This window comes from Schistocerca nitens, chromosome 2 (assembly GCF_023898315.1).
Source record: "Schistocerca nitens isolate TAMUIC-IGC-003100 chromosome 2, iqSchNite1.1, whole genome shotgun sequence".
NCBI lineage: Eukaryota > Metazoa > Arthropoda > Insecta > Orthoptera > Acrididae > Schistocerca > Schistocerca nitens.
The window spans coordinates 175478805-175503665 of NC_064615.1; the positions used below are offsets into that span (position 1 = coordinate 175478805).

The 24861-nt window shown below is 43.6% G+C and overlaps 1 pseudogene; it reads right to left on the reverse strand.

Moving 5' to 3' along the window:
* Positions 1-21242: 21242 nt before the first annotated feature.
* On the reverse strand, positions 21243-21360 carry LOC126237877 (5S ribosomal RNA; annotated as a pseudogene).
* Between the last annotated feature and the right edge of the window lie 3501 nt (positions 21361-24861).

Here is a 24861-nt window from a genome sequence, read left to right on the forward strand (position 1 = left end):
ACAGAATGATAAGATCTCTATACATACTAATCTTTCATATACGGTGGAGCCACATGTAATGTGTCAGTTTAGATTTCAGCAAAGCATGACTGTGTAACGCATCTGGTACGCATGCGTGTGATGAAACTTCTATTAACATTTGAAACGCACTCCTATAAACCTTGAATAATCACTGATTTTTGAAACGGATGTGTGGAAAATTCCAAGCATAATAAATGAAACATGAGAGGTTCCCAGTATTCAGACACTCTGACTGATGAGGCATTTAAGAATAAAAGTAAAAATCACATTTTTACATTTTTTTAGCTTTCATTTCTCCTGTGTCTAACGTAAAAAAAAAACTTCCGTCTCTTTCTGTCATGTACCAACGTTTTCTTAACCGATTACCTGATGACACACCTATGAATGTCCAGGAAGTTAAAACTTACAGAGGAATGTTTACATTCTGAGGTAATCAAGGTGACACCTGTCGCTAGTAAACGTATTTATATGTAACTGCTGATGGAGTACTAGCAGCACATTTAATGTGTTCCATGGACTAAAAGAAGAAATATTTCATCTCAGAACACAATGTATGAATGAATTCAATAGTAAGCTCTAAATTTTTCAGGCACTTAATTTTGAATTAAATTCTTCATCTGTTGTCATCGAAGCTTTCTGGAGTTAAATCAAATGAAACAAAACACCTACCCCTCCTAATATTTGCAATGAAACTGAGTCCTTGCCAATCCACAGGTGAGCAGAAAGATAACGTATGCACAGGCAGTCGAAAATCTTACCATACGTTCTTAAAAAATGGTTCGAATGGCTCTGACCACTATGGGACTTAACATCTGAGGTCATCAGTCCCCTAGAACTGAGAACTACTTAAACCTAGCTAACCTAAGGACATCACGCACATCCATGCCCGAGGCAGGATTCGAACCTGCGACCGTAGCGGTCGCGCTGTTCCAGATTGAAGCTCCTAGAACCGCTCGGCAACACCGGCAGGCTATACGTTCTTAATATGACATTCTCGGGATACTTCAAACAGTTTCCGATATCAAACTTCCTGGCAGATTAAAACGGTGTGCCGGACCGAGACTCGAACTCGGGACCTTTGCCTTTCGCGGGCAAGTGCTCCACCAACTGAGCTACTCAAGCACGACTCACGCCCCGTCCTCACAGCTTTAATTCCGCCAGTACCCCGTCTCCTACTTTCCAAACTTCACAGAAGCTCTCCTGTGAACCTTGCAGAACTAGCACTTCTGGAAGAAAGGATATTGCGGAGACATGGCTTAGCCACAGCCTTGGGGATGTTTCTAGAATGAAATTTTCACTCTACAACGGAGTGTGGCTGATACGAAACTTCCTGGGAGATTAAAAGATTCTGCAAGGTTCGCAGGAGAGCTTCTGTGAAGTTTGGAAAGTAGGAGACGAGGTACTCGCGGAATTAAACCTGTGAGGACGGGGCGTGAATCGTGCTTGGGTAGCTCAGTTGGTAGAGCACTTGCCCGCGAAAGACAAAGGTCGCGAGTTCGAGTCTCGGTCCGGCACACCGTTTTAATCTGCCAGGAAGTTTCATATCAGCGCACAGTCCGCTGTAGAGTGAATATTTCATTCTGTTTTCGATATCGTTGCTGATAACCGAGTTCCGTACGTTCAAAGTTGCCGTAACTACGCACGTAAAACATGCACGTAATATCCGGTCTGAGGAATAAAAGTAGTTTTAATTAAAAGGGGTCATCGCATGAGTTCTGAGGTTCTCAGACTGAGTTTACAGCCGCCATTTTCTTTACCTATAACACTCTATATAGTAGCGCCTGGTGCAGTAAGCACAGTACAAAAACATTATTTTGTCGTACGACATTCTTTGTACTTTTGGTTTACTTGAGATGTACCTAAAATTTAGTGCATTTTTTATATGAAGTAGTTTAACGTTAACTTACACTCCTGGAAATGAAAAAAAGAACACATTGACACCGGTGTGTCAGACCCACCATACTTGCTCCGGACACTGCGAGAGGGCTGTACAAGCAATGATCACACGCACGGCACAGCGGACACACCAGGAACCGCGGTGTTGGCCGTCGAATGGCGCTAGCTGCGCAGCATTTGTGCACCGCCGCCGTCAGTGTCAGCCAGTTTGCCGTGGCATACGGAGCTCCATCGCAGTCTTTAACACTGGTAGCATGCCGCGACAGCGTGGACGTGAACCGTATGTGCAGTTGACGGACTTTGAGCGAGGGCGTATAGTGGGCATGCGGGAGGCCGGGTGGACGTACCGCCGAATTGCTCAACACGTGGGGCGTGAGGTCTCCACAGTACATCGATGTTGTCGCCAGTGGTCGGCGGAAGGTGCACGTGCCCGTCGACCTGGGACCGGACCGCAGCGACGCACGGATGCACGCCAAGACCGTAGGATCCTACGCAGTGCCGTAGGGGACCGCACCGCCACTTCCCAGCAAATTAGGGACACTGTTGCTCCTGGGGTATCGGCGAGGATCATTCGCAACCGTCTCCATGAAGCTGGGCTACGGTCCCGCACACCGTTAGGCCGTCTTCCGCTCACGCCCCAACATCGTGCAGTCCGCCTCCAGTGGTGTCGCGACAGGCGTGAATGGAGGGACGAATGGAGACGTGTCGTCTTCAGCGATGAGAGTCGCTTCTGCCTTGGTGCCAATGATGGTCGTATGCGTGTTTGGCGCCGTGCAGGTGAGCGCCACAATCAGGACTGCATACGACCGAGGCACACAGGGCCAACACCCGGTATAATGGTGTGGGGAGCGATCTCCTACACTGGCCGTACACCACTGGTGATCGTCGAGGGGACACTGAATAGTGCACGGTACATCCAAACCGTCATCGAACCCATCGTTCTACCATTCCTAGACCGGCAAGGGAACTAGCTGTTCCAACAGGACAATGCACGTCCGCATGTATCCCGTGACACCCAACGTGCTCTAGAAGGTGTAAGTCAACTACCCTGGCCAGCAAGATCTCCGGATCTGTCCCCCATTGAGCATGTTTGGGACTGGATGAAGCGTCGTCTCACGCGGTCTGCACGTCCGGCACGAACGCTGGTCCAACTGAGGCGCCAGGTGGAAATGGCATGGCAAGCCGTTCCACAGGACTACATCCAGCATCTCTACGATCGTCTCCATGGGAGAATAGCAGCCTGCATTGCTGCGAAAGGTGGATATACACTGTACTAGTGCCGACATTGTGCATGCTCTGTTGCCTGTGTCTATGTGCCTGTGGTTCTGTCAGTGTGATCATGTGATATATCTGACCCCAGGAATGTGTCAATAAAGTTTCCCTTCCTGGGACAATGAATTCACGGTGTTCTTATTTCAATTTCCAGGAGTGTATATTTGATCGGAGATGTTTTTGTTTTAACTTTATGTCATGCGCATTTACTATATGAGCAAAATTTATGAAAATGTCGAAGTATATAGGGTGAGTCACGAGGTTTTCCCCGGTTGCTGGAGGCTATTCCTTAGGTTATTTGGAACAAAAAATGTAACTACTGTAATGTGATCAGATCAATCATGAAGGAGCTGCAACAGAGTTCCGAAACATGCCACGGTGTATGGAGCGTTACTCTTGTGTTCATAGGACACACGATCAGTCTTAGGTAGACAAGTGCAGCGAGTGATACGTTTGCATAACAAAGACGTTGTTGATACTGCTGTCACTGTTTACTGTTATTGTCTCCTGTGTACAGTACACTTCGCGATACCCTACAAGTTTTCATAGCAGGAGTATGGAGAGATGGTGTACTTTTTGGGCTTCTGTGATGGTAATGCGAAAACTGCTGTTGCCGAATCTCACCGTCGGTATGCGAATCGTAGGATTCCGAGTGCCAAAACATTTAGTGGAACATACCGGACATAGTTAGAAACTAGCACTCTTCACATTATTCGTATTCACTCCGAAAGACATCGTGACGTTCAAGAAGAGGAAAACATTCTTAATTCAGTAGACCGCAGTCCTCGTTCAAGTACAAGTAGACGCCCAGCTACCCTACTGAACGTTTCACAGCCTAAGGTATGTAGGATTCATCACGAGAATGGGCTGTATCCTTTTCATGTGCAGAAAGTTCACCATTTAGAGCCACATGATTGTGCCAACCGTTGTCACTTTTTAACTGGTTGAATGGAAATCGGCAGCTGTATCGCTTCACAATGTTCAGCGTTGAGACAACCTTTACAAGAGATGAGATCAACAACAAGCATATCATCAATGTCTGGGTAGACTAAAATCACCATGCCACGATAGTATCTAAATTTCAACGCAGATTCAGTGTCAAAGTGTGGTGTGGTGTTGTGTGTGACCATTTACTGGGGCCTTTTATTCTCCCGGGAAATTTAAATGATCAGATGTACGGTAACTTCTTACGAGAAAACATACTGCGGCTTCTTGAAGATGTTGCTCTGGAAACAAGACGCCACATGTACGTCCAACACGACGGGGCAACTGCACACTTCCACAATGTGGTAACAGCTTATCTTAATCGATAATTCCCAGACCGACGGATAGGTCGCGGGGGCGCTATCAACTGGCCTGTCTGATCTCCAGGTTTAATATCCCTCGATTACTGCATCTGGGGTGGATGAAAGACATCGTGTACGAACTTAAGGTGGAAACACGAGAAGAATTGATACGGCGCATTTTCAATGCCGGAACGTCAATAAGGAACGAGCATGTGTAATTACGAAATGCTACTTGCGCGGTTCTCTCCCGCGCGAATCTTTGCATTCAAATGCAGGGAGAAAATTTTCAACACTTGATTTAAATCCACTCTGAATGCAAGAGACTGCTACAAAATTGTTTAAACTAATTATTATGTGCATTTTTGATAGTGAAATATTACATTCAAAGTTTTTTTCTGCCATTTTCCTGAGTTTTTCAGTTACTGTAGCTCCTTAATTGTGGATCTGAGCCGGCCGCGGTGGCCGAGCGGTACTAAGCGCGCAGTCCGGAACCGCGCGACTGCTACGGTTGCAGGTTCGAATCCTGCCTCGGGCATGGATGTGTGTGATGTCCTTAGGTTAGTTAGGTTTACGTAGTTCTAAGTTCAAGGGGCTGATGACCACAGTAGTTAAGTCCCATAGTGCTCAGAGCCATTTGAACCATTTTTTATGGATCTGATCCCATTGCTTTATTTACATTTTTGTTCCAAATAACCTAAGGAATACCCTCCAGAAACTGGGGGAAAACCTCGTGAATCAACCTATACAAACAGACTCTCAAAACATTACTTAACTACTGAATTCGTTTCGTATAAGCAGCACACTCCCCAGTGACAAGGAAAAGAGAGGAAGCAGCTGAAAAATGCAAATATGATCCTCTTTAAAACACTGTGACGGAAAAGCAGGGAACTAGCTGCCACAAGCCTCATTCGATATTCTGCATCAAAAGGTTTGGCATTGGAAGGTTATTTGTGCAAAAAGAGAGAAACAGAGAAATAGTGAAGATGGAAGAATGACAGTGAGAGATAAAGAGACTGAAGGTCAGTAACATTTAAAGAGAAAGAGATATTTACGAAGACAAAAACAGTGGGAGCCAAAGAGTGACGAGATTCTGATGGTCAGTAAAACACAGTGGCGATTGAAGAGAGATGGATGGAGATAGTAGCAGTGTGAGCAAAAGAAAGAGGAGATAGTGGAAATGAAAAAGAGAGATGAGCGGATATCATGCATAGTTACAGAGGTCTGGACACCGTCGGACAGGTGAACTTAAGCAAGAATAAATTTGCCCCCTTTCCCTCATCCCCTATTGCCACGTGTTAAAATTTCACGGTGTAGGGGTCAAATCGCCGAGGAAACAATCCTCAAGGGCTTCTGTGGAGAGGAGGGAATGGTGGTTGAAGAGAAAGACAGCAGACTTCAAGCGATACAGAAAGTGGCTGTGGCAACGGGAGACAAAAAGACTGTGACCAATAAAATGATAGTGAGACAGAGAGACACTGAAACTGACAAAGAAGGACACAGTGGTAAGAAAGAGATAGGAAAAGGGATGAAGATAGTAACGATACGAAATATTGGCAGTAGGAAGTGGCAATGGGAGAAAAAGGAGACAGTAGAAGAGAGATATGTAAAGACAGTTGTGAGAGGGAGACGCTCAGAATGAAGGCTTTACTGCAATGGGTAAAACGACTAGGAATGTTCTGCATTAACAGAGAGGGATAAGAAATTTTGGTGACGAAACAGGAGTAAGAATTGATGCAACTGGTTCTCCAATCTTCTGTTGGAGTCCTTTAAAGAGCAGCATAATCGTCTTTTTTGAGCTTCGACAGGAGCATTTTACGGCTGGTTTAGGTAAATGCTCGGGAAAATTATAGCCCAAATTTGGACATTTTTCTACTGAAAAGTACACTGATGCGAAGGAGACAAAAGATGTGCTGGTGACCACCATGATCTGACGGAAATCCCTTTAGATACCAATACCTCCACAACTACGGTAGCTACTAACGAGAAAACATTAAAGGGCACAAGTGGGAACTGAGGGTAACTCCAGATTTGAAAACAGATGTCTGGCGGTGGGTAGTTTTGGAGGTGTCGTCAGTGTCATCAACAAACAGTTAAATTATACACTGGCTGACAAGAAAAGTGAAGCACCCAATAGTCGCAATCTTATGTCATTGTTAGTTCCTACTTATACCAGGTGCAGAAGTACGAAACCGGAATTTGGTTGCAGTAATTACACGTCTGTTGTTTAAAACTGATAAATAATATTTTATTTAAATTAATGTCCATTGCACTTTATTCATTTCTTCTACCTCTCCGGCAGGCTATGAATGCCACGCTAAAAAACAGTTCTTTTGAAGCGAACCAGTCAGCGAGCTATCTTCGTACATTACATAAAACCGTCAGGAGATTCTGCATTAGATTAAGCCCTGCATGTGAAGTTACGTCGACCAGACACACTGCTCGAGCAGAATACAGTAACCGTTTCGTAATGAAAACTGTTTCAGTGTAAAAGATTTTTTGCAATATGTTTCAGCCTGAGATTACACAAATGTTATCTTGACTGTTTTAGACTTCTTAGTAAGTCATCAAAAAACTATCAACTGCAGTATAGCTAGTCTGTAAACATTTTATCTATTTTCCAGTTCCCTAATGTATGTTATACTTTGACATGTTACTATGTAACGTATTCACCTGACTTTCTAAGTGGTCTAAATTGGTTATGGTGTAATTTGCATGACTGAAGGGTGGAAGGTTTCAACAAATCTCGTTGTCTACGTAATTGTGACATAACTGTTTTTCATATTTTTTCAGAGATATTTACATAGACGCATCATGATCCGTCAAAATGTCTACCATACAGCAGGCTTTCGTCACCGTTCCTCACAAACATCTTCTAACAAAACTGCGTGACTATGGAATATTGCTTCAGTTGTGCGACTGTATTCGTGATTTCATGTCAAAAACGTCACAGTAACAGTCGGAAGGTCACCGAGTAAAACAGAAGTAATATCCGGAGATCCTCAAGGAAGTTTTATAGACCCTCTATTGTTCATGATCTATATTAATGACATAGGAGACAATCTGAGTAGCCGTCTTAGATTATTTGCACATGATGCTGTCATTTACCGTCATGTAAAGTCATCAGATGACCAAAACGAATTGCAATATCTATAGGGTGCGAAAAGTGGCAATTGACCCTGAATAAAGGAAAGTGTGAAGCTGTTCACATGAGTTCTAAAGGAAATCCGCTAAATTTCGATTAAGCGATAAGTCACACAGATCTGTAAATTCAACTAAATGCTTATGGATTACAATTACAAATAACCTAAATTCGAACGATCACATAGACAATGTTGTGGGTAGAGCAAACCAAAGACGGCATTAATTGGCAGAACACTTAGAGGGTTCAACAGGTCTTCTAAAGAAATAGTTTACACCACGCTTGTCCGCACTATCCTTGAGTATTGCTGTGCGGTGTGGGATACTCATCAGGTGGGCCTGCGGATGATATCGAAAAAGTACAAATAAGGGCAGCTGGATTTGTATTATCGCGAAATTAGGGAGATAGCGCACAGACATGATGCATGAATTGGGGTGGCAATCATTAAGACAAAGGCGTTTTTCGTTGCGACGGGAGCTTCTCATGAAATTTCAATCACCAGTTTTCTCCTCCGATTGCGAAAACATTGTGTTGGCATCCACCTACATAGGGAGAAAAGGTCATCACGACAAAATAAGAGAAATCAGTGCTCGCACAGAGAAATTTAAGTGCTTATTTTTCCCGTGCGCCGTTCGAGAATGGAACGGTACAGAGACAGTTTGGTTCTTCGGACCCTCCGCCAGGCCCTTTATTGAGAATAACAGAGCAATCACGCAGATGTAGTTGTAGAATACGGGAAAGGCTTCTGCGTATTGAAGCAGGGCTGCTGTTGATGGAAGAGGAAGAAAGGTAGCTATTTTCATATTACTATGGATATTCCGTTATCGGTCGTCTTTGAAAGGAAAGTAGTTCAGTTCAAGATACTAAATTTTTGAAAATAAAATCCGGTTCTCCAGTACCAGAATATACGTTGACCGTTATCAAGAAACATTACCTACCACTGTTTATTCTAGTCTCATGTAGAATGCAAAAAGATAAAATTTGAAACGGGAGATATTAAAGTGTGTGCTTCGTGGTGATATGCTATACACTTAAATTGACGAGGAAATAGTATAGCTGCGCATTTCAATTTATAACGGTGTAAACCCTCTCTCTCTAGTTGGAACGCCGTAAGGAAGTGGTAGTCCTCTGATGCCTGAGATAAAGCGACGCAATCAGGCTTGTGGAGACAAGGACACAAAAAGCTAAAAGGACCGGCGACATTACATTAGGGCACTCACATACGCGAATCCCGTGCTCTTTCAGTCAAGCCCGAGGGCGCATAATTTACCTTCCCGGTGTGGCAGGTAGCAATCTCGGCTGAAAGAGAATTTGTAAGTCTGCCGGGACGCGGCGCAGTCTGGAAGTAACATAATTAGCCGGAAATTTCCTTGTCGCGGCCTGGGCGCTCCTGTGCGTCGGCGGGTTCATTCCAGGCAGACTCGGCAAACACGGCCGGGATATAGCGAGCACACTGCAGCCTACTCTGTGTGCGTGTCTGTGTGTGTGTGCGAACGTCTCCATCGCCGCACTCGGAACACCTGGCGCTGGCTGAGAAACCGAGACTACGGCACCGGCTTATCCGTTGAGGCGACAGGCCAAGAACAGAGCTGCCGGGAGTCTGCTGTGTAGTGGACGACAAGTGAGCGAGAGCTTTTATCGCGTCCCGCTGCTGCCTCGTACTGGAGCCGACAGTCTAGCGTATAGAGACAGTGTCCCTCTGTCAAAGCTGAATTTCCAGTCAGCTTGTTTGTATTTATTGAAAGTCATTCTCAGCCGTTCAAATGACACTATATTCACCAAAACAAATGAATTACTTGCTGTTTCAGTAATGCCAAGTATCAACATTACTCCACTGTGCCTAACAGCAAGCAGTAACCAAACCGACGGGATATCTGGAAAGGGTGAAGGTATGAAAGCTTTGAAGTTTGCCGATGACGTTGTAACCCGGTCACAAACGGCATGGCATTTGAAATACACTACTGTCCATTAAAATTGCTACACAAAAAGGAAACAGAGATGATAAACGGGTATTCATTGGGCAAATATATTATACTAGAACTAACATGTGATTACATTTTCACGCAATTTGGGTGCATAGATCCTGAGAAATCGGTAACCAGAAAACCACCTCTGGCCCTAATAACGGCCTTGATACGCCTGGGCATTGAGTCAAACAGAGTTTCGATGGCGTGTACAGGAACACCTGCCCATGCAGCTTCAACACGATACCACAGTTCATCAAGAGTAGAGACTCGCGTATTTTGACGAGCCAGTTGCTCCGCCACTATTGACCAGATGTTTTCAATTGGTGAGAGATCTGGAGAATGTGCTGGCCAAGGCAGAAAGGCCCGTACAGGACCTGCAACATGCGGTCGTGCATCATCTTGCTGAAATGTACGGTTTCGGAAGGATCGAATGAAGGGTAGAGCCATGGGTCGTAACATATCTGAAATGTAACGTCCACTATTCAAAGTGCCGTCAATACGAACAAGAGGTAACCGAGACGTGTAACCATTGGCAAAAAAATGGCTCTGAGCACTATCGGACTTAAGATCTATGGTCATCAGTCCCCTAGAACTTAGAACTACTTAAACCTAACTAACCTAAGGACATCACACAAAACCCAGTCATCACGAGGCAGAGAAAATCCCTGACCCAGGGAACCCGGGCGTGGGAAGCGAGAAAGCTACCGCACGACCACGAGCGGCGGACTAACCCATGGCACCCCATACCATCACGCCGGGTGATACGGCAGTATGCCGATGACGAATACACGCTTCCAATGTGCGTTCACCGCGATGTCGTCAAACACAGATGCGACCATCATGATGCTGTAAACACAACCTGGATTCATCTGAAGAAAATGACGTTTTGCAATTTGTGCACCCAGGTTCGTCGTTAATTACACCATCGCAGGGGCTTCTGTCTGTGATGCAGCGTCAAGGGTAACCGTAACCATGGTCTCGGAGCTGATAGTCCATACTGCTGCAAACGTCGTCGAACTGTTCGTGCAGATGGTTTTTGTCTTGCAAACTTCCCCATCTGTTGACTCAGGGATCGAGACTTGGCTGCACGATCCGTTACAGCCATGCGGATAAGATGCCTGTCATCTCGACTGCTGGTGATACGAGGCCGTTGGGATCCAGCACTGCTCTCCGTGCTACCCTCCTGAACCCACCGATTCCATATTCTGCTAACAGTCATTAGGTGTCGACCAACACGAGCAGCAATGTCGCGATACGATAAACCGCAATCGCGATAGGCTACAATCCGACCCTTATCAAAGTCGGAAACATGATAGTATGTATTTCTCCTCCTTACACGAGGTATCACTACAACGTTTCACCAGGCAACGCCGGTCAACTGCTGTTTGTGTATGAGGAATTGGTTGGAAACTTTCCTTATGTCAGCACGTTGTAGGTGTCACCAACGGTGCCAACCTTGTGTTAATGCTCTGAAAAGCTAATCATTTGCATATCACAGCATCTTATTCCTTTCGGTTAAATTTCGCGGTTTGTTGCACGTCATCTTCGGGGTGCAGCAATTTTAATGGCCAGTAGTCTAAGCAGTGTGTTTATAGGAGGTTATAAGATGATCATCAACGAAAGTGAAACAAGACTAATGGCATGTAGTCTAATTGAACCACGGAATGGTGGGGGCATTTGACTTAGGCATGCAACACTGAAGGTATTAGATACACGATATACACTGAGAAAAAGAGAAAAAATGTTTACACCTGGAAAGGCGACCTCAATTTTGATCTGATGACAGCGCTTGCCACCTTTGACATAGTAGATGTCCTGGCAATGATATCAACGTCGTCTGGCAATCGAGAGCGTAGTGGCATAGTTACCAAGGCACCAACTGTGTCTACCCTTAAGTAGGGAATAGTCGCAGCCACAGGACTCAGTGTGGTGCAAACGTATCAAGTAGAGACGCACTTCTTACAGCCAACTGACCGAGTTTGAAAGAGATCAAATTGTGTTGTGGCCTTCCGAGTAACGGGATGGTCCTTACGGAGAACTGAAAGACAACTTGGAGGTGCTGAGTCAGTTGTGCAACGATGCTGGTATCAGTGCAGTGGTCACGTGAACATTCTCACACTCATACACAAGGTTCTGGACGTCCACACAGCATGGACGCCCGTAAGGATCGTCGTATTATATAAGGGCAACAGTGGCAGATCGTACAGCTACCACAGAACAGATGACGGCATGTGAGCGTAGACGTGTCAACACGGAGTGTTGCGAGCCAGTTATTAGCAGTGGTACTACGGGTACGCACAATCACGCCGTGGCATCGACATGCACTGCTCGACTGATCCCGTCAGAGGGTCATTTGGAAGATGATATCGCGCACAACGGTCTTCAGCGATGAAAGTACATTCTGCCTGCACGCAAGTGATGGCCGTTTGACCATACGACGTACACCTGCTGAGCGCTGGCTTTTAAGAGTCCACTCGTCCGAGGCATACTGGCCGCACCCCAGGCCTTATGGTCTGACTAAAACACTCGTTTAACTTTGTTGTTTCTGGAGGCGAATCTAACCAGCACACGGTACGTGCAAAGTGTTGTTAGACCTGTTCTTTCGCCGTTCTTCCAATTGGAAGGCGATGTGTAGTTACAGTAGGATAATGCTCGTCCACGCACAGTCCATGAAACTCCACGTGCTCTGCTAGACGTGCAGCGACTTCCCTGGCCTGCACGATCTCCGGACTTGTCTCCAATATTGCACGTGTGGGATATGACGGGACGAGAAGTGACTCGTGCGACTCGTCAACCAAAGCTCCACAAACAAGTCGAGCAGGCGTGGTATAACGTATCCCAGGACAGTATTCACAATCTGTGCAAAAGACTGCATGCCAGGGTGAGCGCCTGCATTGCTGCCCGTGAAGGCTACACTACGTGTGAACAACGGTGTTTCACCATGCCTCAATTACTGTTACCTTAGAACCGCTTGTGCTCTCGATCTGTAAATGTAATCATCTCATTTACTCCATATGCACTGTCACCACGCCACAATATAACTTGATGCACTGTCGCCACAATAGAACTCGAGTGAAATGGAAACCTCTAAAAGGATATACTAACTTTTTTCCGGCAGTGTAATTCGTTATTTTGAAAACAAAATAGGATGACGGCCGAGATAGAGAGCATGTAAAACATAGTAAAACTTGTGATTTATGGAGTGTATATATACGTATTGTTTACATTTCGATATCATTGATGTTTATGTAACATACCTTCAAATGGTTCAAATGGCTCTGAGCGCTAAGGGACTTAACATCTGAGGTCTTCAGCCCCCTAGAACTTAAAGCTACTTACACCTAACGACACCACATACATCCATGCCAGAGACAGGATTCGAACCTTCGACCGTAGCGTTGGCGCGGTTGCAGACTGGAGCGTCTAGAACCGCTCGGACGCGGCGGCCGGCGTAACATACCTTCAAGTCTTTTAATTGGTACTGGTTTTCTGCCAAAATTTTACCGACAGTCGCCTACGATACGGGAACAATGTTGATATTATTACATATGTAATAGCTACTTAACGAAACAATAATATTACTTGACTTTTCTATTATTACATAGACGTGCCATACTTTCTTAATGTTCTGCAAAATATCATTCATTTTTTGCAGACCGTCTTTTAATTCACTGCGCTTTCGTCGGGAGGCAACCGGATGTCACAGCCGCACATAAAGTGACGCGCGATTTACACACAGGTTACTGATAAATATGAGGAAAATGCATGAAATCGTTAGAGAAAGTTTGCAAAGCAAAGTATTCCTTTTTATTGTACTATGGAATTGTCACATTTAAGAAAAATATAAAAACAACATTGTAATCAGTTACTTAGTTAGATGTCCCATGGATAATATGAACGATTCTTTTACGAAATGATGTGGGACGATCCAGTTTTCAGGATATGTATGTATATTTAGTGTTAACATTAACAAAAATATTATACGTAAAATAAAGAACAACGGCCTACAGTCACAATCGTGATTTTATTTCAATGCACAACGGACTTCGAGCCCTGGGAACTCGTCATCACGCGCTCTGATAGTGATTTTTTTTTTTTTGTTGCCTGGTTTAAGTGAATTCTGGTCCTGATAAGATTAAAATGGTATGTTACAAAGCGAGCACGTCGTGAATATACGTTTACAGAACTAATACAAATCGAAAAATAACTGTTTCCAGTGGCGGTTACACGGTTTTCAATCACAGTATGAGGAAACATGTGCATGTACACAAATTGGTTTATTCATACCATTTATCCACCACTGCACGCTGTAAGTTGTTTTTCGATTTGTATTAATTTTGTCAACTACATTCACAATATTCCCGCATTGTAACAAACCATTACAATTATATTGTGCCCAGAATTACCCTAAAAGTGGAAAACAAAAACGCTGAAGCAGGTCAAAGCACTAGAGGATGAGACGCTTGGGCTCGAAATGCATCGTGCATTGTAGGCGGTTGTGTTCACTTTACGAAAATAAAAGAGTCACTGAAGAAACACTGACTGAAATGGATAAAATTAAGGACAGATTACTCTTTAGTCTTAGTGGTGCCACTACATTTAAAAATAAAGTCTCTCAGGCTATCTGGTTAATACGTGGGTTGTGCAGGAGAAATGATTTTATGTTAGCTTTAAAACTTGCTTTGCTATCAGTGATTTAATGTTACTGGGAAAATAATCAAAAAGTTTTCTTTCTGCCTATTGAAGCCATTTCTGACTCACTGGCTGCTTTAATCATAGGTTGTGAAGGTCATTTTCTTCCTCTAGTGTTGTAGGAATGCTTATGACTATTCTTCTTAAATTGAGATCGATTATTTGTGACGAATTTCATTAGCGAATATATAAGAGGTGGTCAAAAAGTTTTTGTTCGCTAGCCGTACGGTCCAGAATTGGTATGACAATCAGACAAAATTGTCGCGAACACTGAGACAATCATCCTACCAGAACACCAAGCTGAAAATGCTCTTTCGGTAAAAAACCGTGTCCTGCCGCATTAACAAGCCGTTACTGCCTGCTGCACACCCTCTTCTGAGAGAATTCGTCGATTCTACAAGACCTTTTCTTAAGGGATTGATGGGGGGATAACTGCGTGGGGAGAGATCAGACTATGGGGCAGGTGCTCGATTGTCTCCCACTTGGGTTGACATAACTTGTTCGTTACGACATCGGCGATATGAGCACGTGAGTTATCACGAGGAGCAGCACCCACTGGCGCGCCATTCCACGACGGTGGTTATCGAAAGGCATGCGAACTCGGTACACATTCCTCATTCTCCTACGTATCTGTACCATTGTTTGTCCTTCGGCAGTCCATAAAAGAACAACAGCACGTTAACCAGGTTTTGTCGCCTAGGTTCACATCTGTGCATTCACCGAACACACGAATGCCACACTAATACCTTGCCTATTTGTCTGTATTTACCCTACAGGACATTAAAATTGCTACACCAAGAAAAATGTAGGTGATAAACGGGTATTCATTTGACAAATATATTACACTAGAACTGACATGTGATTACATTTTCACGCAATTTGGGTGCATAGACCCTGAGAAATCAGTACCCAGAACAACCACGCCTGGGCATTGAGTCAGAGCTTGGATGGCGTGTACCGGTACAGCTGCCCATGAAGCTTCAACACGATACCACAGTTCATCAAGAGTAGTGACTGGTGTATTGTGACGAGCCAGTTGCTAGGCCACCATTGACCAGACGTTTTCAGTTGGTGAGAGATCTGGAGAATGTGCTGGCCAGGGCAACAGTCAACATTTTCTGTATCCAGAAAGGCCCGTACAGGACCTGCAACATGCGGTAGTGCATTATCCTGCAGAAATGTAGGGCTTCTCAGGGATCAAATGAAGGATAGAATTAAGAGTCGTAACACATCTGAAATGTAACGTCCACTGTTCAAAGTGCCGTCAATGCGAACAAGAGGTGACCGAGACGTGTAACCAATGGCACCTCATACCTTCATGCCGGGTGATACGCCAGTATGGCGGTGACGAATGCACGCTACCAATGTGCGTTCACAGCGATGTCGCCAAACACGGATGCGTCCATCATGATGCTGTAAACAGAAACAGGATTTCGTCCGAAAAAATGACGTTTGCCATTCGTGCACCCAGGTTCGTCGTTGAGTACACAATCATAGGCGCTCCTGTCTGTGATGCAGCGTCAAGGGTAACCGCTGCCATGGTCTCCGAGCTGATAGTCCATGCTGCTGCAAACGTCGTCGAACTGTTCGTGCTGATGATTGTTGTCTTGCAAACGTCCCCATCTGTTGACTCAGGGATCGAGACTTGGCTGCACGATCCGTTACAGCCATGTGGATAAGATGCCTGTCATCTCGACTGCTAGTGATACGAGTCCGTTGGGGTCCAGCATGGCGTTCCGTATTACCCTCCTGAACCCACCGATTCCATATTCTGCTAACAGTAATTGGATCTCGACCAACGCGAGCAGCAATGTTGCCTTAGGATAAACCACAATGGCGATAGGCTACAATCCGACGTTTATCAAAGTCGGAAACGTGATGGTACGCATTCCTCCTCCTTATACGAGGCACCACAACAACGTTTCACCAGGCAACGCCGGTCAACTGCTGTTTGTGTATGAGAAATCAGTTGGAAACTTTCTTCATGTTAGCTCGTTGTAGGTGTCGCCACCGGTGCCAATCTTGTGTGAATGCTCTGAAAAGCTAATCATTGGCATATCACAGCATCTTCTTCCTGTCGGTTAAATTTCGCGTCTGTTGCACGTCATCTTCGTGGTGTATCAATTTTAATGACCATTAGTGTATATATCCGCATCGGTGTCTCACTACGCTGCAGCATGTCTCAGTCTGGTACTTTTTGATACCCTCTTATATGTGTTCTGACGGTGCGGTTAAAATGCCTAACACCTTGAAGATGTAGCTTCGTGAGGACCGCAGGTGAACACGACATATTATTTCAGCTGGTCACTTTTGTGGAACCAAAATTTTATTTCTAAGTGGTGAGTTACGGCGGAATATGTCAGACGACTCATTCGTTTTCTTTCAGGTCCGCCAATTACAAGAAGAGAAAGGTAGCTCAACTTAATTGCTTGAGAAGGTAATATGTTTCTTCAAAGTGATCTATTTCCACAAATAATTACTTTTTAGTAAAATTTTCTCATTCTTTAAAATTAAATTTGTTGCGTTTTACGGCAAACAATACAGCCATTGCAACTGTTTACGCAGTGACTAAAATTAAATTTTGAAGACACAGATGTTCTGTAATACAGAATTACAAATTCAGTCGTTGTTATGTCAGAGCTTTATATATGCTTTTTGTTGATAACCAACTATTCGACTGATAAATTTGATTCTGTTATCAGTCTTAATTTTTTAATATTCGTTGGCGTCGGAATATCCTTTTTTACGAGATTTTCCCACAGTATAATTTGATGTGGAATATCTTTGGAACATCCCAATATGATATGATGAAAATTTCCGTCATCCTCTGGATGTTCGCTAAATGTGGGAGAGTCTGTTACTGCAGTTACTGTTAGAGTGTTCTGAGGATTGATATTAAGTATTTTCTTTGTAGTTTTTCGTGGCTGTGCCACGTTGAAATGAAGTGGACAAAAACCCTTTTTCTGCTGCGAAACTTGCCACTGACTTTCCCATTGAACATAACCCTCTTTTTATGATACGTATAGGATGATTCGATATGGAATCATCTTCTCCATGCTTTAGCAGTATCTGTATAAGGCAGATGTATTTGTTTATCTGTGAATGTGATGTTCAGTTGCTACCTGAACATGCTCTAAGAAGCAGAAACGCAGTTCGTGATAAATAATATTTTGGAGAATATCAGGAAAGTGTTCTAATTAAGTAGTAATACACATGTATGGCATAAATTAACTTATGTCTTTGGCGTGGTGTGTGCAACATGTATTACACATTACTGATAATATTAGGTTTCGAGTGTATGTGATAGTTTAGATTAAAAAACATTGAAATATCGTGAGGGAGTCAAACATGACTGCCAAAAATAGTTCAGTCTTTGAGTAAGAAACAATATAAAACATTAACAGGCATTTCAGATATGTATAAAACAATAAAAGATAGCTACAGAGCATTATACTCTTTGGGTCACCAAATTAGAATAATGAACATTATACCTCGCCCTAAATATACGTCGCACATAATGCATCTATGGCGTTGTGGTCCTCGTGATTATGTTGTATTATTAATGATGCCATGAAACAACTAAATGAACCAGTACAAGCAGACTCTATATTATCAGTCCAACGACCTAAGTAAGTCAGGAAAGTTAATAAACGACGATGGATGTTTGACAACAGGCAAACCTTTGTGTTTGCCACTCAGTTCGTTAAGATCAGACCATCCATCTCACCCATCTCGTATGGAAAAAGGATACGGCAACAGAATTTTCAGAAAATATCGGACATCTATTTGAAAATAAATGTGCGGCACCAATCCAGTAATCCAACTGTCAAGAACTCAAGAGATAATTTTATTCGCAGCTACAGGAGATCCACATTTACATCAATACTCCGAAAGCCACCTGACGGTGTGTGACGCAGGGCCTTCTGGCACCACTAAATAATCCCATTCTCCCCGTTGCGCTCACGAATGGCGCGTGGGCAGGAGGAAGGTCGTTACCTCCGTATTAGCTCTAATGTTGCCGAATTTTCTCAACGTGGTTATTTCGCAAAATGTATGTGAGAGGAAGCTATATATTTCACAGTAATATGTGGCACGACTCTTCCTGGAAAGGACTCTCTGTCGAAATTTCAATAGTAAACCACTCTTGTAGAGTTTCCCACTAAAGTTTGTTGAGAATCTCTGTAATGCTCGCACGCCCAGTAAACGATCCCGCGACGAAACGCACCGCTTATCGTTGGATCTTCTCTGTTTCCGTAAACCCTACTTGGTATGGGTCCCAGACTGGTTAGCAGTATCAAGAATCGGGGAACGAGCGCCTTGAATGCCACTTCTATCATGAAAGATTTACATTTCCTTAAGATTGTTCCTATGAATCTCAGTCTTGCATCGGCTTTTCCTGCTATTTGTTTCACGTGGTCATACCACTTAAGGTCGTTCTTGTTAGTTATTAGTAGATGTTTTATGGTAGATACCGTTTCCAGTAATTTGCCATCATTAGCGTTGTTGTGTAGTAGCGGATTTCTTTGCCCATGTCTGCGCAATATGTTACATTTCTTTACATTCAGCAGCAAATCCCACTCCCTGCTCCATTCATCAGTCCTCTGTAGGACATCCTGCAAACCTATACTGTCTTCTGGCGTTGCTATTTCCTTACAGGCACCTGCATCGTCTGTGACCAGTCTTAAAGAGTTTTTGATGCTTTCTGCTAGATCATTTATACTGGGTGTACTAGAAGTGTTGCAACAAACTTCCTGGATGGGATAGAGAGGTGTTAGAAGGTGTCTTTAGGAACAGATCGAAATCGAGGGTAAGAACCGGTGTCCGGGAGCGTTATGCAACGACGCTAAGGAGCGTCAATCTTACAGGCACCCGAACTACCACTAGGCCACACTTTTTGCAGCAAACGTGACTTTGTCCGCTAACGGACAGTAGACGGAAAGTCTTGCAATGTTGTTGGCTTTTCATTGATACCGACTGACTAGCACGATCGCCAGTGCAGAAGACGCAGCTAGCTACTGAGTAGATATGTCTTGTCTCCTAGCAATGCAATGCCCTGTTGCCCCCTTGGACGACGGTTTCAGACACTTGTTTCCATCGGCAGTTTCTTTTCCTTCCTTATACCGACAAAAATTGGACGTTTTAGAGGACACTTACAGAAAAATAATCTGCAGTTGGAAACCCGTGGTCGAAACCATCATCCGCCGAGGCAACCACAGCACTCATAGGAGACAAAGCTGCTGCTGTGGCTAGCTCCATCTTTTCCACTGGCGATCATAGCAATGAGTCACGATCAGTAAGAGACATTACCCGTACGTTTCGTCAGCGCACCAAGTCACGTTTGCTGCCGAAGGAGTAGTTTAGTAACAGACACTGGGGCCCGTTATTTGCATGATTTGTAGCGTCATTGGATGACGTTGCAGGGACTGGTTCCTGTCCTAGGATTGTTTCTCGAGACACTCTCTATAATCCCTCGAAGTTTGTCACAACATTTCTGATATACCCTGTATACATTGTAATCTGTAACTGTCGTATTACACTTCCTTCAGGTACTCTAGAAATTGCCTTTACATCTGTCATCCTGTTACACCTACGTGTTAGTTCTGGCTGTGAATAAGCCTTGAATACAGTAGCAAATCTGGACCGATGCTCTTTAAGCAGTATTTTTTCACTAAATGGCAGTGCGGGACGGTATCAAATGCCTTCCTGCAGTCAAGGAAAACGGCAGCACACTGAGCGCGTTTGCCTACAGCAATTATGGAAGAATAGGGCGAGATTACTGTAACGGTCTAAAAAATGGTTCAAATGGCTCAGAGCATTATGGGACTCAACATCTGTGGTCATAAGTCCCATAGAACTTAGAACTACTTAAACCTAACTAACCTAAGGACATTACACACATCCATGCCCGAGGCAGGATTCGAACCTGCGACCGTAGCAGTCGCGCGGTTCCTGACTGAGCGCCTAGAACCACTTGACCACCGCGGCGGGCTTAATCGGTCTACTGAACTGCTATGTAATTGACCGTGATCCCGTATGCCTAAGGAAATTTTAGTGGGAAAAAGGCTATCGCTACAGAAGAAAGTAATACCGATTATTAGTGTACAGCCGCCCCCTCTGAAGGAAGAACCTATCCTAAACTTAATTTAAACGTTGATGATAATCTCGAGATGAGTGGAAATTTAGTGCAATCGCACACGATCCACACATGGGGGAAAGGGAGCCACGTAATATTTAATAGAAAGGAAATAGTGATTAGCAGAAAAAGAATAATTAAACGGTTGCCAACGACTAGGGCAAAGCATATCCAAAATCCTGAGAATGGTAATAGTAAAGAAAATTGAGCAAATAATCACACCATAACAGTTCACGCGAAAGTAAACGAATCCGAAAGCACTGAGTTTGCAGCAACTTGTTCTGAAATACGAAATTTTGAAAGTAATGATAAATGAAGTTACTTGTTAAATAAATGCAACTAAAAATACGAAATTTAGAAAGAGGCAAGCAATTGCTTTTGATAATTGAATTTACTTTAAGCAAATGAGCATCTGATTTTACTTTTAAAATAACAAAAATAAAATACATACCAAGCCAGCATAAGTCACTCGCTAAGCTAAACGCAGAGTAACTGAAAGTGGGCGCACTTAATTTGTGCTGTATCTTTAGTTATTAGTTTTGCGGATGAAGTTTTACGTTACTTTAAGTGAATGTAGTCAACACTCAATATTGCAAATTAGTTACGCCTCCATTAAGATATACAAGAATGAACAGTTAAAGCACTCCGTCGGCAGGCCACGAGTTGCCTACCGGGACCATCCGACCGCCGTGTCATCCTCAGTGGACGATGCGGATAGGAGGGGCATGGGGTGAGCACACCGCTCTCCCCTTCGTTATGGTGGTATTCCTGACCGAAGCCGCTACTATTCGGTAGCTCCTCAGTTGGCGTCACGAGGCTGAGTGCACCCCGAAAAATGGCAACAGCGCATGGCGGCCTTGGTGGTCACCCATCGAAGTGCCGACCACGCCTGACAGCGCTTAACTTCGGTGATCTCACGGGAACCGGTGTATCCACTGCGGCAAGGCCGTTGCCCAAGAATTAACAGTTCCTGGCAGTATATAGTTAATCAGTTTTTATATTCTTTCGACACTTGGTGACTGCATGGGAAGGAAACGGACCCTGCTTTGTAATAATGTGTGAGGACAACAACATAGGTCCCCTGCAAGTCTTAACTATTGCAGCTTACTATTCAAGTTAGTCATATTTTGTGAAAGAAATGTCAGAGGATAATGCCTCTACAATACTATATCAGTCACTTTACCGCCTTACGATGTGGTAGCTGTGCGGACGACGAAGATTGTAGCCGACGACAATGCTGAGCTGCTGCTGTTGCTGGTTGAGAACCTCGAGTCGTGTCCATAGCCACGGATAAATTTGGGACAGGCAATAGTTATTATTGCAGCCTCGTCGGCCTGTCCCCTCCTATCGTGCTCTCAATGTTCACAGGTTAACGAAACTGGAGGGCATACACTGGCACGATCGTACCTGCACACCGTGCCTGCGCACTCCTCCATCGCTCAAGCTGGTCTGCCTCCTCTCTGCTCGCAGCGAGACAGACACTCTCCATACGCAAAAATAAACAACGGCACAGCTACTGCTATTTCGTCGTCTCCTTTGATACATTCAAATTAAATTCCCTTTGCTATTACCCTGGAATTTCCAATATAAACTTTATAATTACAATCAGTTATATACAGTCAGAAATAAATACACTATTACATCCATTACATATTAACTGTAGTTTCTGTAGTAGAGTTTACATATTCATCATCAAAAGTACACTACAGGCTATGAACGGATATGAAACGACGAAAATTTTGGGTGGTGCAAAAAGTATTTTATCTGCATTTTCGGCGTTAGTCTTAGTTTCATGAGATCTCTGTTTGTGGAGTCCATGCTGATTTTCATAGAAGAGATTCTCGTTCTCAAACATCATATCTCTTGAGCATAGAACATGTATAATTCCACAACAGATTGACGTAAACGAAATAGGCCTATGAAACTTCCTGGCAGATTAAAACTGTGTGCCGGACCGAGACTCGAACTCGGGACCTTTGGCTTTCGCGGGAAAGTGTTCTACCGACTGAGCTACCCAAACACGACTCACGCCCCGTCCTCACAGCTGTAATTTCGCCAGTACCTCGTCTTCTAACTTCCAAACTTTACAGAAGCTCTCCTCCGAACCTTGCAGAACTAGCACTCCTGAAAGAAAGTAGTCTCGGTCCGGCACACAGTTTTAATCTGCCAGGAAGTTTCACATCAGCGCACACTCCGCTGTACAGTGAAAATTTCATTCTAGAAATAGGCCTACATTTACATGCACCTGTCTTACGAACCTACCTGGAAACAGGAATGACCTGCGCTTTTCTTCCAGTTTCTAGATACGGAACTATACTAAAGCTTTGCTATAAGGGGCCCAAGGTCTTTCTCATAATCTTTGCGGAATGTTACAGGTGTCACATCTAGTCCTGATGCATTTCCATTGCTAAGCGACTGTACTTCTTTTTCTGTTCAGCAATCTGTCATCTCAATATTTGCCATTTCGACGTTCGTAAGAAGATTGAAAGGAGGGACCATATTACGATCTTCTGCAGTGAAACAATTTCGGAAAACAGAGTTTAGTACTTCGGACCTCTCTCTGTTCTTAAATGGTCTATAGATCAAACGGTTAAATACTTTATGTGGAATCAAAATTGTGATTGGAAACCGTAACGAATATTTTTCTTTCATTAAGCTTTATAGTTCAGATACTGATACACTCCATGAACCTTTCATATTTCATTTTTGTCAAGTCTAACACGTTCTAAATTTTAGTACAGTTTTCATTTATATTTGTAACCACTGAAAGTGCGGTTCCCTTTCGTACGTAACAATATTCAGCTAATAGCTGCAACCTTACGTTGTAGAATGCTGCTCATAACTACTATTGCCTTTTTTGAAAGACTGTTGACGCATCTGAATCGCCATGAATCAGTGACAGTATTGTTTACCTGGTGCCCTTCCAGTAATATAGCTCTGTGTGTTTCTCTCTTCTTCTGGCTCTAGAACGACGAGAAACAGGAGAAATAAAACGACTTCCGACAGACTACCCTTCTCTCACAGAAGGGTCTGGAGGCTGCAGCTCCGACTCCTGGAATCCAGAGCATTTATTCGCCGACCCACCTGGCAAGCTGCCTTGAGCTCAACAGGTTAAAGTATTGCGCCGAGGAACAGTAAAACGCACTTGTGCCTAGCTCTATATATGAGGGCCCACCCGTAGCAGACGACCCGCTGCAAGGCAAATGTCGTCTGACAGATATTATGCAACGGCTGCTTCACCCCGTCTGTAAACTACACTGGTGTCGCTATAAAGGACCATTTTTACCTTATGCCTCGCATCTGGATTCCCGTCACGTATGTAACATAATAATGATTACTGATTTCGTCATTTCTGAGTGTGTTAACGCATAAACCAGATATAGGTTCTGAAACAGTATTTAAAAAACATACTTTACGAGGAAGTTAATTATTTATGTGATCTACCAGAGTATGCTTGCTACTACAAAAGAGGCGCAGTTCGACTAACTTAAATCGCATCCACGGCATGTATTTTTCCTCGCTGACTGCGATCTTAAAGAGAAGAACAAAGATTAAAATCATTGTACCTTGAAACGTTGCCTGATTGTGTAATGAACTGGAATAGTTAAGTTTTGTCTTTGACAAAATAAAAGGTAAAATATACTGCAAGACTTACAGAAATGAAAGTTACGGAATGTATGATAGTAATTATTACGTTTTATTTAGAAAGATACAGCATATCAGGAAGCAGATCTGTACTATAACATGAGTAATCGATAGTGATAGCAACAGGGGCACTAAAATAATGTCAGTGCTTTTTGTAACCCTCAAAGTAACGTAATTTGTATTACTGCTCTTAAACTCCGGACACAAAATGACTTAATCGTGAGTAGAAAATATTCGTGTCCTGTCAGTACATGAGTCCAGCGCAAAGTCTGCGAGTAAAAATATGTGAAATGGCAGAGATTTAGTTTCCACGCATCGCGTCCCTGGTGTGGCAAGCATACACCCTCTAAACTAGAGACATAAATTAGTTTCTCGTAAAATACCATATTTTAAATATTGTCTGACACAGGAAGCAGAATACAGACGTAATTTTAACCGACAGTGAGATAGGAATGTATTACTGCGATTATAGACTACACAATCCTACAGAGAAGTGTGGAACTGTATCGCTGTAACATTCCTGAGGCGACTTTCTGAATCAGAAGCTAAATTTAATACAGGGTGTTTCAAAAAGATTCATCCCTTTTCACAAGACTCTACCTTCTATATGATACTACACCACGGGAAACAACAAAACGAACAGCTAGACAACGAAGGTTGCTGAAAGGACGTGAAGGATGAGGAAGAATTTCGGAGCCATAGGAACGTTTCAAAAATGGTTGTTGTCGTTGTTACTCTTGTAGTCAGGTTTCATGCAAGCTTGTATGTTATACTATATTGCGCAAGCCTCATCTCCGAATAACTACTGCA